This window comes from Arvicola amphibius, chromosome 6 (genome assembly GCF_903992535.2).
Source record: "Arvicola amphibius chromosome 6, mArvAmp1.2, whole genome shotgun sequence".
Lineage (NCBI taxonomy): Eukaryota > Metazoa > Chordata > Mammalia > Rodentia > Cricetidae > Arvicola > Arvicola amphibius.
In genome coordinates, this window is record NC_052052.2 from 49,179,514 (window position 1) to 49,195,808 (window position 16,295).

A 16,295-nucleotide genomic window follows, 5' to 3' on the forward strand; every position below is an offset into this window, starting at 1 on the left:
ATAGACCAATCAGTTTATGATTAATGTAGACCTCTGTGTGATTTCTTTGGGACTGAACAACTGCAAGGCCGGGTCGGACAGAAATCTCGGTCAACCCATCACCATCAGTCGAATCCTCCCTGCCACCAAAGCATCGAGGATCAGAATCTTACACACACTAGAGGAGCACTGTGCAGTCAACCTACATGCCCAGCCCCATCATACTTCCTTAAAAGCCGTAATTATGTGCCAACAGGTCATGTTTGGTTAGAATGTGATTAAACTATCTAATTCTACAGGGCATGTGGTGTGATTCTGACCATAATGAACTAGTAAGAGGATTTGAGAGATTTGTGATTTTACATGTTGTCTATAGTGATATTTTGTTTGTGATCTAACAAATAAAGCTTGCCTGAAGATCAGAGTATGCAACTAAGCCACTAGTTAGCCATAGAGGCCAGGCAGTGGTGGCACACACCTTTAATCCCAGCACTTAGAGTCAGGTGGATCTCTGTGAGTTCAAGGCCACCATGGGCTACAGGAAATTGAATTTGTCTAAACAAGAAACAGAGCTCACACAAAGGTGATCCCAGCACCTGAGATCACACACCTTTAATCTCAGCACTAGAGAGGTAGAGACAGGAGTGAAATGGCTGGGTGTTGAGAGGAATATAAGGTGAAGGAGACAGGAGCTCAGATCAGTCTGAGGATGATGTCTGAGGATTCGTGGAGACAGGATTGCCCTTTTGGTCTGAGCATTGGTAGGCCACTCAGCTTCTTTGATCTTCAGTATTAATGCCTATATCTGACTCTGGGTTTTTATTATTAAGAATAATTAAAATTCATGTTACAGATGTCTGTAATAGCCAGCAAGTATTTATTCTTTCCTGTTCAAGAAAACATATTACTGGCATCAAAACCATCTCCTTACCAACAAACCACTTGCTATTCAAAATAGCAATGTCTGAGACTGAATTTTACTTCAGTGGACAAATTAAGAATTTCAGTAAGAGGCTGCAAAATGCACTTAAGAGTTGATTTCCTATGGACTCATCAAATAGAGGACTTGAAGCATGGTGGCTGTGTGCTGTCAAATGCAGGAAAGTAACATTCCTGGGAGTTTTGCCTGCTGGCTGGGGTTCCTCCAGATCAGACAGCTATCTGTGTCTGACTTCTGCTATACAGTTGGAATTGAGTTCGATCTCAAATTCACAAAAGACCTGAGCATTCTGAAAAACCCACCCTTTGTATAAAACAGGAAATCTGCATAACATGCCCAAGTGATGGAGAAAGCAGCATTTAGCAGAATATTTGGGTTATTTCCACACAAAGACAAAAAGTGTGCATTGGGGAATTTTCTAGAAAAACATTTAGGAAGTAATAGTGATTGTTTCCAGAAAACAGAAAAGAGGAATTTAAAAGCTAGCCTTTGGAGGATGAGGTTATAACTCAGTGGAGAACATATGGTCAGCATGCATGAGGATTCAATCTCAACATCACAGAAAAATAATAAAACAAAAATTAGCCTCTTTTACTTTGTAGATTCAGGGTGGATTGAATTTTTATTCAAAAACTATGGATTAAGAATATAGTTCAGGGGCTGGAGAGATGGCTCAGAGGTTAAGAGCATTGTCTGCTCTCCCAAAGGTCCTGAGTTCAATTCCCAGCAACCACAGGGTGGCTCACAACCATCTGTAATGGGGTCTGGTGCCCTCTTCTGGCCTGCAGGCATACACACAGACAGAATATCGTATACATAATAAATAAATAAGTAAATAAATAAATAAGAATGTAGTTCAGTGGTAGAATATTTATCTAGCATATGTCAGACTCTAAGCTTGATTCTCCACTCCAACAATAAAAGTAAACAAACCGGTCCTACTTTTCCAGTTTTAAAAGAGTGGTAAAAGTGCCAGGCGACGCCCCACACAGTTGTAATCCCAGCAGTCGGGAACCTGAGCAGGAGGACTCAAGTTTGAGAACACTCTGGGATGCACAATGATACAGACCTTCTCACTGCAAAAAGTGAACAAAAACAAGTTGAACATAGCAACACGTATGACTTTAACCCCAGGTCACGGAAGACTGAGGCAAAAGCATCTTGAGTTTGAGGTCAGTCTAGGCAATAAGACAGATCTAACCCCAACAAGTAAGTAAAGATATGTAAATAAATAAAGTAAAAGTAACAAAAAGCTAATGATAAAGTAGAGGCCAACCAATGAAGAGGCCCAATGTCAATTTCAGGTCTCCATATGTATGCTATAGATTCACATACTTATGAGCAGGCATACTTGCATGCATACATCACACAGTTGTAGTGTGATATTTCATTTGTATTTTAATAAATAAAGTTTGCCTGAAGATCAGAGAGTAAAATAGCCCCACTGGTCAGCCTTACAGACTAGGCAGTGGTGACACACACTTTTCATCCCAGTTACCACACTAGTTTGCTAAAGAAACCACGTGATAATGGTGCACGCCTTTAATCCTGGCCTAGAGAGAAATCTAAAAGGGGGAGAAGACAGCTGTCAGACACAGTCTCATTCTGAGATTCCTGGAGGCAGGATCGTCATTTTCAGACTGAGTAGAGGTAAGAGCCAGTGATTGGCTGTTTTGCTTTTCTGACCTTCAGGTTGAACACCAATTTCTGTCTCTGAGTTTTTATTAATTGTGCTACACAGTCATATACATGTCACACACACACACACACACACACACAGCGAAAAACATACACAGAAAACAAGAAGTTTATTATGCTCAGCAGCTGCTATTCACCAAACAAGAGAGATTAGGCCATGAATTTCTCTTATCAACTGTAGGTTTGACTGAAGAAAATTACAATATTGTGGCTTTTTAAAAATCCATGTCCTATGCCAATACCAAATGATGAAATAGTTGTGGGGAAAAGATGACCAGAAAAAGAAATTGAATTTAATTTACATTTCTGGTTGCAGGAAATTTACTGGGGGAAAAATCTGTTAACTCCTCATATCATAAATGCAAACAACCAGATGTGATGGTGAACAACTTCAATCCCAGCACTCTCAGGAGGCAGAGGCAGCCTGGTCTACTTATGAAGTTCTAGATCAGACTGGGGCTACACAGTAAGACCCTATATCAGTGGGGGGGGGAAATCCAAGACAAATTAAGGACACAAAGAAACATACTTTGCAGAATTTCAGTAGTTCATAAGAATTTAACTCTCTACTAACAAACATCTGATAATCTATTTGAAAAATTTGGAAAATAAGGCCATCCTGCTGGAAAAGCACAGGCACTCATTGAAGTGCACATGTGAACTGGATCATTACAACTGGGTGGTTCATAACTCCAGAGCTAGCTCACTGAAACAGGAAGCTTGAAAACTTCATGAGCTTAATATTAAGTGTAAAGTCATGATGAAGTTATTTAAAAACTGAAGTCCATGAACAGTTTTAACTATGTTTCCTTCAGGGTCCAAGTTCAGGATTTGGCCATCTTCATTTGTCCTCAAAGATCAACATTTACTAGGTACTCATTAAATAACAGAATCCAAACCAAAGAGTGGTGGTGGCTGCCACCAGGACTCTAAATAACTGTATCAGCTGCCATGCAATACAAACTCAAGTGTTACATTCCATTAAGAATGGAATCTCTGGCCTGGGTGGAGACTTAACATTCCAGCTGAGCAGGTCAATCACCTGGCTCAGTGACCAGCCTCAAGAAAGCTTGATAGTCCTTAAGCCATGTTAAGGAGATAGGAGGAATAATTATCCCCTAATGCCAGAAGCTCTCTAAGGTCTGCCCTCCCAAAGGCATAATGCTTCCTTATCCCTCCCTTCTTCTCCCTCTGGATGCTGGCCAGAGCCTAAGAATGCCTTTTCTGTTATTCTGGGCTTCTTGCTCTTTCTCTGAAGCCCCTCCCTTTTTTGTGGGGAGGCTGTGTGTCTGACCTCCATGACTCACTGAAATGGCATGAGTTTTTCTCCTCCTCTCCTCTATCTGCCTCCTCTGGGCAGTTGCCTAGATTTGCAGTTGGTCCTCCTTGGGGTTTTTCTTCTAAACTAATAAAATTGTTCTCAAGCTTCCTTTTGAGTCAATTCGTAAATTCTTTCAATAACAATACTAAGAACTCCAAGAAAGGAGCATAGTAATTTCCCTGGTAACATGTAGCAACTCCACCAAGATTCCCCAAAAATTTCCGGCAACACAAGTCATCCTACAAATGCCTAGTGAAGGCTTTCCTAAGCCAACTGAATATATTTTAAAATTGTATATATCTCCACTGTCAAAACACCACATCCCTAGAATGTAAAAGACAATTCTAGAATGAGGCTAGATGCTAAAGCTACATGTAATGTTTTAAGTTCACCTGAAAGAACATGTTTGGAAATATTGAAATTCAAGTTGAAAGATACCATGAGAAAATCAAGTTAGTTCTTCAGAATAGTTCAGCTGGCAAAATATGAATTTTATCATTGAAATATTCAGGTGCATCAATTCTTGTCACTACTTTCTCTGTGGTTTGGTTGATTTTGTATAAGTGAGACTCTGACGGTGTTCTTAATGGATGCTGCAATCACAGTCCTCCAGTAAAAAGACCTGAATGTTCAGACTCCAGTCACAATTAGCTCCTGCCTCAATGCTGGTCTATTTCCTCTATATGCAGGCTGTGCCCTCATGGTCATACTATTTTTTGGAATTCAAAACAACAGAGCAAATTGACAAGGAAGGCCAGTCTACTAGGTTTTGGATGTCCTACACACCAAAGCTCATTCTCGTTTTTCCAGCAAACATTCTTCTGCTGTTGGGTACATAGTTTGCACCTATGATTCAAACATTTGTAGGCTGATATGAAAGGATTACTGATAGGTTCAGGCTAACCTAGATTACACAGAGTTCCAGGTAAGCCTGAATAACATTATCTAACTGATCTCTCTCTCTCTCTCTCTCTCTCTCTCTCTCTCTCTCTCTCTCTCTCTCTCTCTCTCTCTCTCTCTCTCTCTCTCTCTCTCTCATTTTGGAACTAGCTCTTGTAGACCAGGCTGGCCTAGACCTCACAGAAATCCTCCTGTCTTTGCCTCCTGAGTGATGGGATTAAAGACATGTGCCACCACTGCCCAGCTCTAACTGATGTTCTGAATGTCTTATCTGGATTTCATAAGTCCTTAAAACACAAGGGTGCAATGCTATTGAAAACATGAAAACAAGGAGGAAGCATAGATGCCACTGAGGAGAATTAATTAACTTCATGGGGGAGGGGACTATCAAATGTTCAAGACTTTAGTGGTAAATAACTAAAAATAAAAAATCTCAAACTGAACTGGCCAAGTACATCCATTTATCTCCCTTTTGAGAATAAAAATAATTCAGAAAAGAAATTCTTTTTCTTGGTTTTTCTTTACAGGGTTTCTCTTTGTAGCCCTGGCTGTCCTGGAACTCACTCTGTAGATCAAGTTGACCTCAAACTCAGAGATCCACCTACCTCTGCCTCCCAAGTTCTGGGATAAAAGTCATGTGCCACCACTGCTTGGCCCATCAAAGAATCTTTTTAAATATCTAATTGTTGAGAGGACAAAATAAAATACAGCATTTGGCCTAGCACATGGCAATACTCAACAAACAGCCAACAAACAATGGCTATTATTGTTAACATCTCTTTTCAATCAAAATTACACGATATTTTGTATTTCAAAGAAGTCAATATGTCATCTGTGGTTTTGCTATGTAATCAATACTAATTGAACAATAAAACTTTTCATCAGTGCAACTAATACAAAACAAGAGATCAAAGAAAGGCCTATATATTGGGGTTTGGTTTTCTTTTTGCTTTGGATTTGATTGTTGTTGTTGCTGGTTTTTTGTTGTTGCTTTTGATTAGTTGGTTTTTCGAGACAGGGTTTCTCTGCAGTTTTGGAGCCTGTCCTGGAACTAGCTTTTATAGACCAGGCTGGCCTCAAACTCAGAGATCCAGCTGCCTCTGCCTCCTAAGTGCTGGGATTAAAGGAGTGCACCACCAATACCCAGCACTTTATCTATCTATCTATCTATCTATCTATCTATCTATCTATCTACTCATCTATTTATTTATTTGGGTGGTTTTTGAGACAGAATCTCAGTAAGAAGCCCTGGTTGACCCAGAACTTGCTATATATTAGACTAGCCTGAAACTCAGAGATCCTCCTGCCTCTGCCTCGCGTGGGCTGGGATTAAAGGTATGCACTATCGTGTAGAGGAAAAATTAGTACACTGTATCTAGGGTAAACATTAAAATGTAATAGTAATGTAATTTGCTGGAGGTACTTAGATCTTCAAGAAATCATTGTAGAAAACAGTGATTGTTTTCTGTGATTTACAGAGTTGTTTCTAGGTCTTTGCCCTAACTTTGGTCACAAGGCAATTCTGGCACGCCAGAAACATCTTGCATTATTGAGTACTACAAACAGTGCACAATAAGGACTGAAGTTGCAGGGGCGTGATGTTTTCCTTTATAAAACGTAGATTAGATAGGGGCTTTGGGATGAGGAACTTGCTTTACCCACAAAACAAGTTTTGTATAACAGTCAATAAATACGCTTCTGCATGACCATTTGAGTTCAGTTCATCGGGACTGTTCCTTTCAGATGCTTCAGAGCCTGAATTACCTTCTTTCTTTGATTGTCCCTCTTAACTCTGAACACCCAACACCACCAAGTCAGTTTAAAGCCCTTAAATGGCATGATGGTACACGTCTATAATCCCACATTCCATAGGCAAGAGGAGGTGAGTTTAAGACCACTGTCTCAAACACAAGTCAATTTATATTGGTGTGTTAATGCCTTATGACATCATTCCCCTGATGGGTAAATATATATGCAATCCTTATCTAGTGTCTTCTCAGAGAATGTGAGCCACAAATGTAATTTTAAAATTTCTGCCAAGGGCTGGGGAGATGACTGAACAGTTAAGTGTGTACACTGCTTACAGAGGATCCAAATTCAGTCCCCAGCATCCATGTCAGGGCACTAACCTGGCCTCCTCCACAGGCACTTGCATTCACTTGCACAGAACCACACAAACACGTATTTTAAAAAAATAAAAAGCCAGGCAGTAGTGGCACAAACCTTTAACCCCAGAGGCGGCAGAGGCCAGTCAATCTGGTCAACAGAGTGAGTAGCCAAGGCTACACAGAGACACCTGTCTCAAAAAAACAAAAAATAAAAATGAAAAATAAAACAATAAAAAAGTCTTAAGTATTTGATAGTATATATAAAGACAAAATTAACTTTAATATGCATTTTACTTAATCTAGTATATACAAAGCACCATTTAAATATGCACATAATGTAAAAATAAAATATTTAAATTTTTTTACATTATCTTCAGAATCTAGTGTGCATTTCACATGTACAGTGCATCTTAGTCCCAAAGAGTCCCATCTCAGCGGTTTTCTGTGCTCACAACAAAGTCCCGACCGAGACCTTCCCAGAAAAATCTTTGCAATGTTTTTAGCAGACATTTGCTTCTCTGACTAGCCAGGTAAGAATGCTGACAGGCTTGAGTTCCTCCTGATTGCATCTGAGCAGAGACCAAAGTGGGAGAAAAATGACTTGTTGCTACAAGACACATTTTAAGCTGCTTCCTTTAACCTCTCCAATTCTCAGCGAGCAGATCATTTCCAAATGGGGAACCAGCACAAACCACGTGCCAAAAGCCGTAAGAGGGACCCATACTAGGTCATCAGCACCTGTGTATTCGCCTCACTAAAAAGGTATTATTGGTTGGTAGAGCAAGTGCCTAGTATGTGCAAGGCCCTGGGTTTCCGACCTAGGTACCAATAAATACGAATGAAGCAAGGTACTAGCAAGCACTAAATTTCCTCCCAATTGCAACAGAATCTATACTGGGAGCTCTAAAAGACGTCAAATCTGTACAAAAATCCCAAATTAAAAAAAATTCAAAGTAGCAATGACTATGTGATCTCAAATATTAAGGCAGAATAGCCCCGTTTTCTCCAGAAACTTAATTCTCCTACCAAGATGAGCAGACTTTTGCAAACCTACTCCTTTGGTCGCCTCCCCACGCTAACGCATTCTCATTAAACTTTAACAAAGTAGGCAAGCTCAGACTACTTGGCTGCTTGATGTAAAAATAATTATTAAACGCTATTGTAAGGAATGGGAAACACCGGGCTACTGTCTCAAAATCCAAAGTTTTAAAAGTGAATTTGTTACAGGAAAACACCGATATTTCTATCTTTAAAAATACAAATTGAGCCAGGCGGTGGTGGCGCACACCTTTAATCCCAGCACTCGGGAGGCAGAGGCAGGAGAATCTTTGTGAGTTTTGAGCACAGACTGGTCTACAGAGTTCCAGGACAGTCGGGGATACACAGGGAAACAGAATGAAAGAAGAGTCGTCTGATTTACTGCATTTTTCTCAACACTGAAATGGGTGGCTGGTTGCTGCTAGCTCCCTTTTTCTTCTTAAGTTCTCTAACAATTTCAGACAGGTATACAAGGTACGTCAGTCATTTCCACACACAAACCCTCTCTCATCCTCCTCAGCTCACCTTCTGCACAGCAAGTCTCCCTCCTGTCTAATTTTGGTTTTGTCCCCTTTTTGAAAATTCTCGTTTTCCCGACAATGAATCTATGTTAACTTCATACGAGCACAATAGTTGCAGACGGAACTCAGGGCGGGGGCGCCTACTTAGTACGTGTGTTGTCCGAGATGCAATCCTCTCGCCTGCTGAAACAATGCTGATCCAGAACTGGAGATTAGTAAGACTAGATTCCATGCGAGTGACAACTTCCGACAACTCAACTTTGGAGCAAATCATTCTTCTGATTCTGATTCTGCCACCAGTAAGAGCATCTAAACTAGTATGGGCAATCGTTTAGCCATCAGTTTACAAATTCGAGCAGTGAAAAAATTCTCCACATCTGTATTAACTTTCAAATTACCTTAATTTTCAATAGTCTTTTTATTAAGGCCGTTAGGGCCCGAGAAACAGCAAAAGGTCATGACTTTCCATTTTCTAATTCTGCAAAGTAAACAGATTCCAGTTTTTCCCGCCTCTCCCTAGTTTTCCCTAGAAATGGTGAATCCGAAACCAGAGTGAGGCTACAGCGCCTGGAACGTGGTCTAGCAGTTTGAAAGGACGGAGATCGTTCTGGGTCTCAGTAGGCTTCTTCATCTAAGACACACTGGTCAAGCACCCACCGATGGTGAGGCTATAGGTCAGATGCGGGTGAGAGGCAAGCTAAAGAAATCAGACCCAGAAAGGTGTGGCCTCTGAACCACGGTGACAAACCAGTCGACAAGGAATCCCAATACCATAAGAGCCCACAGAAGATAAAGTGCAAGCAGACACTCCAGATTCGGACTTCGGGGAGGGCAGGGGCATTCGAAAGATGGCAAAGATCTGGAAAGATCTGGAAATGGTTTCCACTAGCCAGGAATCCAGTAACTTTCCCAAAGTCTGAGTCACCTCCCCCAGTTACTTCGAGAGAAGCCCGAGGGGTGCAAGGACACCCCGGAGGCCAGCTCAGCTCTCCGCTCCCTCTCACCGTCTGCGGGGAGGCTCCGCCCCGCTTCGAGGCCGCGGGCACTAGATCCGCGAGCACGCGCGACCGCTGAGATCCCAGGCCCGGCGGCCTGGAAGTCGGCGCGGGGCGGATGAGCCGAGCCGCGCGCGGGGGTCGCCGTGGGGCCTGCGAGCCGCCCCGGGCACCGTCCGCAGCCTCGGGCCACCTCTCCCTCGAGGCCCCCCGCTCGGGGCGCCACAAGCGTTACCTGGTCAGGCGACAGCACTGTGGGAGCCCCGGGGCTGCCCGGGCGCCGACGCCCCACCTGGCGGAAGTACGGCGGCTGCCCTCACCTGGGCGGAAGTGCAGCGGCCTCCTCACCTGGGCGGAAGTGCAGCGGCGGCCTCCTCACCTGGCCCTCTCCCGCCCTCGGCCGGGGCTGGGTTGGGCGGAGCGGGGCGGGGCGAGCGGGAGCCCGTGGGCTTCGAGTCGCCCGTGAAGTTCCGCGGGTGAGTGGAGCTGCCGAGCGTGGAGAGGAGGCTTGGGGCCGTGTGGGCAGGTGCGGACGTGCGGCCCGCCGGCGCTGGCCCGAGAGCGAGACCCCAAACAAGACATCAAAGGGCGGTATCAGTGCAACCTCTGGGTCAAGTCCACTTAGCCCCTAGCCCTATGTCCCTTGGTTCCTGTCTTCTTGTGGCCCTTAGGTTTTCTAGATGTGCTGACTCCACGTAAAGTTTCATAAATGTCGATCTCTGTGTCCCATCATCGTATGTGTAATTATGTGGTTTTTTTTTTTATTTAGAATTTTGGCGATAAGCTTCTACTTTATCGAATACAGCCCACTCAATGCTAAAGAGAATCAACCATCAGGTATCTTACTGAGTAAATGAACTCTTAAGCATTGTGATTGACGGGATGCTAGATAAAAGGGTATCCTCGAAAGATGAATACGTACAAACAACTACGACACGAGGACGTTTGCTGGTTAAGCGTTTGGTAGTTTATGACTGCGTTCTTATCTTAAAGGAGATGACATTTGTTCGGCCTCATAAGAAGGTGTCCAGTTTTTCCCTAATGTAAGGAATAAAGTGTCCATTTCAGCTGGCCTATTCAAAATCCTATTGGAAACCTCAACCGGAGTGTAGACAAGGAGTGAACAACGGATCCACAGAATCCCAGAACTCTGAAGTTTCATGTAGTATTGTTCAAGTCCCTGAATCCAAAAAAAGATAAGAAAAGAAATAAAGGACACACTAATGGAAAAGAAGCAAGCGAAATCTCATTTGTGGACGTCATCATTTTAAAGGTAAACAAACCTGTGAAGTGGAAGGATACAAAATCAACAGACCAAAATCAAGGGTGGGTGGGCAAGTGGGTAAAGGTGCTTACTGCCCAAGCCTGACAACCTGCGTTCAAGTTCAGTCTCGGAGCCCATGTGGTAAAAGGGTCAAATCAACAGCAGCAGGTTGTTTTCTGACTTTCATATGCCCCCAATCCCAATAGACCATGGGCCATGCCCTCTCACACACACAAATGTAAAAAAGAAAAGAAAAAGCACACACTTGTCATCCCAGCGTTCCTGTAGTTCAACAAGAGGATTGCCATGAGCTCAAAGTCAGCCTAAGCTACAGAGTGAACTCAGGCCAGAATGGACTACTGCAGTACATAGTGAGACTGATCTTGTCTCAAAAATGAATGAAACTTTAAAAGTCAGTAGCTTTTTTGATAACAAATAATGGACTTGCTGAGAATGAAATCGAGAAACCCACCCCATCCACAATAGCAAAAACAAATACATGAAAAAACACACAACCCTGGTATTAGTTGCCTCCTTGTGCTGGCTAGTTTTATGTCCTCTGGACACTATAGCGTTATCTGACACGTGGAATCCTCAATTGAGATGTTGCCTCCGTAAGTCAGCTATAGGGTATTTTCTTAATTAGTGATTGATCAGGGGAGGGCCCAGCTCATGGTGAATGGTGCCATCCCTCGGCTGGTGATCCTGGGTTCTTTAAGAAAGCAGACTGAGCAAGCGATGAAGAGCAAGCCAGTAACTGGCACTCCTCCATGGCTTCTGCAAAAGCTCCTGCCTCCAGGTTCCTGTCTGTTTGAGTTCCTGATGTGACTTCCTTCAATAATGAAGTGTAGAATGTAAGCAAAATAAACCCTTTCCTCCCCAGCTTGCTTTGGGTCATGGTGTTTCCTCATAGCAAAAGGAACCCCATACCAGAAATGGATTATTGCTGTTACAGACCTGACCATGTTATTTCAGGAAAGGTGGAAGAACTTCGGAACTTGGTGGGGGAAAAAAAGCCACCCAATGTTTAACGCTTTGGTGAGTTATTCTACAGGAGCTTGGAAGATAACAATGTCGAGGGCAATGCTGACAGTGGAGGAGGCCTGACTTGTGAAGTTTCAGAAACGGTTTGAAGACTGTCAGGGGCCATGGTTCTAATTAGCTGAGGCTGAAGAATCAGCAGTGATTAACAAGATACCAGAACTATTAAAAGTGAAATCTTTGCATCTGGGATACTAGATGCTGGTTGACTGGAGCTGAGAAATTAGCAGTGATTAAGAAGGGACCAACAGGGTGCTGGAGAGATGGCTCAGTGATTAACAGCACTGACTGCTCTTCCAGAGGACTCAGGTTCAATTCCCAGCACCTGCATGGCAACTAAAAACTGTAACTCCAAATCTAACACTCACACAGACATGAAATTGGCTTAATAAAATGCTGATTGGCCAGTAGCCAATGAGGAAGTATAGGCAAGGCTACCAAACTAAGGATGATGGGATGATAGATGGAGAAGGGTGGAGACAGAGAGTTGCTGACAAATGCAGAGAAGCAAGATGAGACTGCCATACTGAGAAACACTACCAAGCCATGTGGCAAAGCATAAATAAGGTAATTTAAGTGTAAGAGTTAGCTGGTAACAAGCCTGAGCTATCAGCCGAGCATTTATAAGTGTGTTTATTTGAGAGTGGCTATGGGACAGAAAACATACACTTACACAAATATACATACATATACTTACACAGACAAATACATATACTTACACAGACAAACACCAATGCACATAAAATAAAAATAAATTAAAAAGGAAAAAAAGGCCAGCGTCATTAAAGGGAAGTCTTCAGGAAAGTATTTTTGAGAGTCAGCACACAGAAGCTGTGTTCCACAGGCTGCCAAGGTTGTATCTCAGAAACTGGCAGCTGGACTTCAGAGTGCAAGAGTCACCCAGGTGGTACTGGTTTTGAAGATATAGAGGAGTATTGGAGAGAAGCTGAGGCTAGGCACTGGGAGAGGCCAGGAGAGAGCATCAGTGAAGCACAGCCTCAGTGGCAGTTGAAGATCCAGAATTGAGGGGTCATGAAGAGAAGTTGAGCTTGACACCATAAAGAGAGACTATAAACATACAGCCTAGATACAACAGACGACCCCAGCAACTTGAAGATGCCAGGACCATGGGATGGTCACCAAGAACACAGCAGCAGTGGAATGGAACCAGCCCAAACTGAGAAACAAGCTGTGTCTGCTGCAGAGGGCAAAGCCAGAGGAGTGATCAAGCCCTTTGAAGGAGCCCAGAAGATCGTGAATGAACCCCAGACATTGGTCGTTGAGTCATTTGTACTGATTGGAGTTAGGTTTTGCTTTGTCTAGATTGTGGCTGCGCTTTCATTTTTCCTTCTTGAAAGGGGTATTTAACTTATTGTTTTATAGACACCCACAGTTGTGAGACTAAATTTTTAAAGAGATTTCAGGTTTTAAAAGAGATTTTGGATTTTTAATGAGTTTGAATTTTAAAGTGTTTGAATTTGTAAAGACTGGGAATTTTTAAGTTTGTAAGCTATTTTATATTGTGGTGTTATTAATATGTGATCTTGAAGGTGAGCAAGAAACACTGTTAAGCCTAACAATGTTTCTTTGTCAAGTTGACACGGAGTCAAGACACTACTGCTGTAATGATCTAAGTTGTTCTATTTACCAATAACGAGTCAGGAATTGGGTATTAGGGGTGAAAACCTGCTAGATCAGAGATGCTGAGAGGCAACCAGATGGCCCTCCTTTTTGGCCAGAGACCAAGCAAAAGAGTGTCTCTCCTCCCATCCCAAACCAAAAAGGTCTCAAATCTCTAAATCCTCCCTACTCCCTCTTATATGTCTCTCTATCTGTCTTCCTAGTTCTCCGTACTCTCTACAGCTAATTCTTGTCAACTGGTCATTGGCTCCATCCCCTGATCCAAGGTTAATTTTATTAATACAGTCTCAAGAATTTCACAGTGTGAATCATATCCTGTGACACTAATAAAATTCTCTGACCCAACAATTGACAGGAGGCAGATGTAGGAAAATCTCTATGAATTCAAGACTAACCTGGTCACTGTAGGGGGTTCCAATCCAGCCAGAGCTACATAGTGAGACCCTGGCGTTTCTTTATTTGTTGAAAAACAATGTAAGAGGGTTTATTTGGTTCATAATTCTCAGTTACACCTTATCAATGTGGGTTGAAGGTGGCAGGAACATGAAACAGCTCATCACATTCCATTCAGTCAAGAAACAGCAAAGGCTTTTATACAGTTCAGAACCCTCTGTTTAGGGGATGGTACCACCCACAGTATGCTGATTATCCCCACCTCAATATAATCAAGGTAGTCCCATACAACAAAACAGAGCAAAACAAAAACAAAAGGCAAATTGAAACTATATCACAGAAATTTGTGCACATCGAAGAAATAACTAAGATCTAGAGAGATGGCTCAACCATTAGGAGTACTAGCTGCTCTCCCAGCGGACCTGGGTTCAGCTCCCAGCAACCCAATGGCAGCTCAGAATCATCTATAACTCCTCATGTCTCAGGCACCTAAGTCCTTAGGATTCATAGGTCTCTTAGTTAGGGTTAGGGTTACTGTTGCCGTGATGAAACACCATAACCAAAAGCAACTTGGAAAGAATAGTGCTTATTTGCTTATACTTTCATATCAGGGCCCATCGAAGAAGGAATTCAGGGCAGGAACTCAAGCAGGGGAGGAACCTGGAGGCAGGAGCTGTTGCAGAGGTCATGGAGTAATGTCCCTTGCCTTGCTAGCTTGCTCCTCGTGGCTTTTTTAGCCTGCTTTTTTATAGAACCTAGGTCCTTTTCGTCAGGACTGCCGGCTCTCCAAATAACCATGCGAGAATTATTATGAATTATAAATGCTTGGTCGCTATCTTAGTATAGTTACTAACTAACTCTCACAACTTAAGTTAACCTGCATTCCTGACCTAGGCTCTCGACATGGCACTGCCTTTTTCAGCACAGCATGTTTATTTTCTGCTTCCTCTGGCTGGGGACTCTGCCCCTTTTCTTCCCAGGGTTCTCTTAGTCTGACTCTCCCATCTAACCTCTTTCTACATAGCTATTGGCCAGTTAGCTTTTTACTAACCCAAAGAGAGCAAACCTTCTTCACAGTGTACAAAAGGATTATTCCACAGCATTCCAGCCCAGGCATGGCATCACCAACAATGGGCTGGGCCCTCTCCTCATTAATCACTAGTAAAGAAAAAGCCCTACAGGTCAGTCTACAGCTGGATCTAATGGAAGCATTTTCTTAATTGAGGTTCCAGCCTCTCAGATTACTAGTTCATATCAAGTTGACACAAAACTAACCAACACAACAGGCTTATGCCACTTCATTCATCTCTGAAAACTTGTAATAGAAAAATTTTAATTATCGAGACTTTCTTTTAAAATGAGAGATTTATCTAGAAACTGGTGCAAAATGGATTGAGTACCTTGGAAAAAAGAGGTGTATAATAAAACAAAAGCGATCATTGTAGCAAAGGATATAGGAAACAAAACATGAAATAGTGTGCAAATAGAGGTTTGACAGCCAGGTGGTGTTGGCACACGCCTTTAATCCCAGCACTCAGGAAGCAAACGCAGGTGGACATCTAAATTCGAGTCTGAGGCCAGCGTGTTCTACAGAGCTAGTGCCAAGTCAGCCAGGGCTATGTAGTGAAACCCTGTCTCAAAAAAAAGAGGAGGAGGAGAAAGAAGACAAAGATGAAGAGGATGATGATGATGGAAGAGGAGGGAAGAAAAGGAGAAAGAGGAAGAAGGAGAGGAAGAAGAAAGAAGAATAGTCAGGAGAGATGGCTTCCTCACCAGGAAACAGACAGGATAACCCCGTTATTGCGTTCCAGACCAGCATGGCTACATAGCAAGATCCTTTATTTTTTTTTTACTATCTTTTTGCCTCCCTAGTAAAAGCACAAACAATGATATTAGTTCCTTAATGATTAGATGAAGATATTCCAAAACATGGAGAAAACTGAAGATTAAAACATTCCCAAATTTTATGTATAAAATGTATACATGTGGTCAATATACACATGTGTGCTCAGTGGAGTCCCGAGGTGAATGTCAGGTGTATTCCTTTATTACTTCTCTACCTCATTTTTGAGACCAGCTCTTTTAGTTAACATGGAGCTCCCAGATTTAGCTAGACTCGCTGGCTAAGAAACCCCAGGGGCCTACCTCTCTCTTCCTCCACAGCACGAAGATTACAGTGTGCATCACCTTGCCAAGCTTTTTACATGGGTGCTAGCAACCTAAATGCAAATCCTCATGCTTGTGCAGCAAGCATTTTACTGACTGAGCCATCTTCCCAGCACCCTGATTCCAAGTTGGGCTTTTTTGGTTTTGTTTTTGTTTTGTTTTTTTGTTTGTTTTTCAAGACAGGGTTTCTCTGTGTAACAGCCCTAGCTGTCCTGGAACTCGCTTTGTAGACCAGACTGGCCTCAAACTCGCAGAGATCTGCCTGCCTCTGCCTTCCAATTGCTGGGGTT

General features: G+C 42.7%; 1 protein-coding gene across 5 annotated transcripts in view; it reads right to left on the minus strand.

Moving 5' to 3' along the window:
• The window catches only part of Patj (PATJ crumbs cell polarity complex component), a 302,434-nt gene extending 292,542 nt beyond the window's left edge, over window positions 1-9,892 (minus strand). For 2 of the 5 annotated variants that reach the window (XM_038332713.1, XM_038332717.1), the window contains exon 1: window positions 9,736-9,875. The gene's annotated coding sequence lies outside the window, so the exon portion shown is untranslated. Of the gene's footprint in view, window positions 1-7,061; window positions 7,135-9,735 lie in introns of all 5 variants that reach the window. The other 3 variants (XM_038332715.1, XM_038332714.1, XM_038332716.1) reach the window with 3 other exon arrangements.
• Between the last annotated feature and the right edge of the window lie 6,403 nt (window positions 9,893-16,295).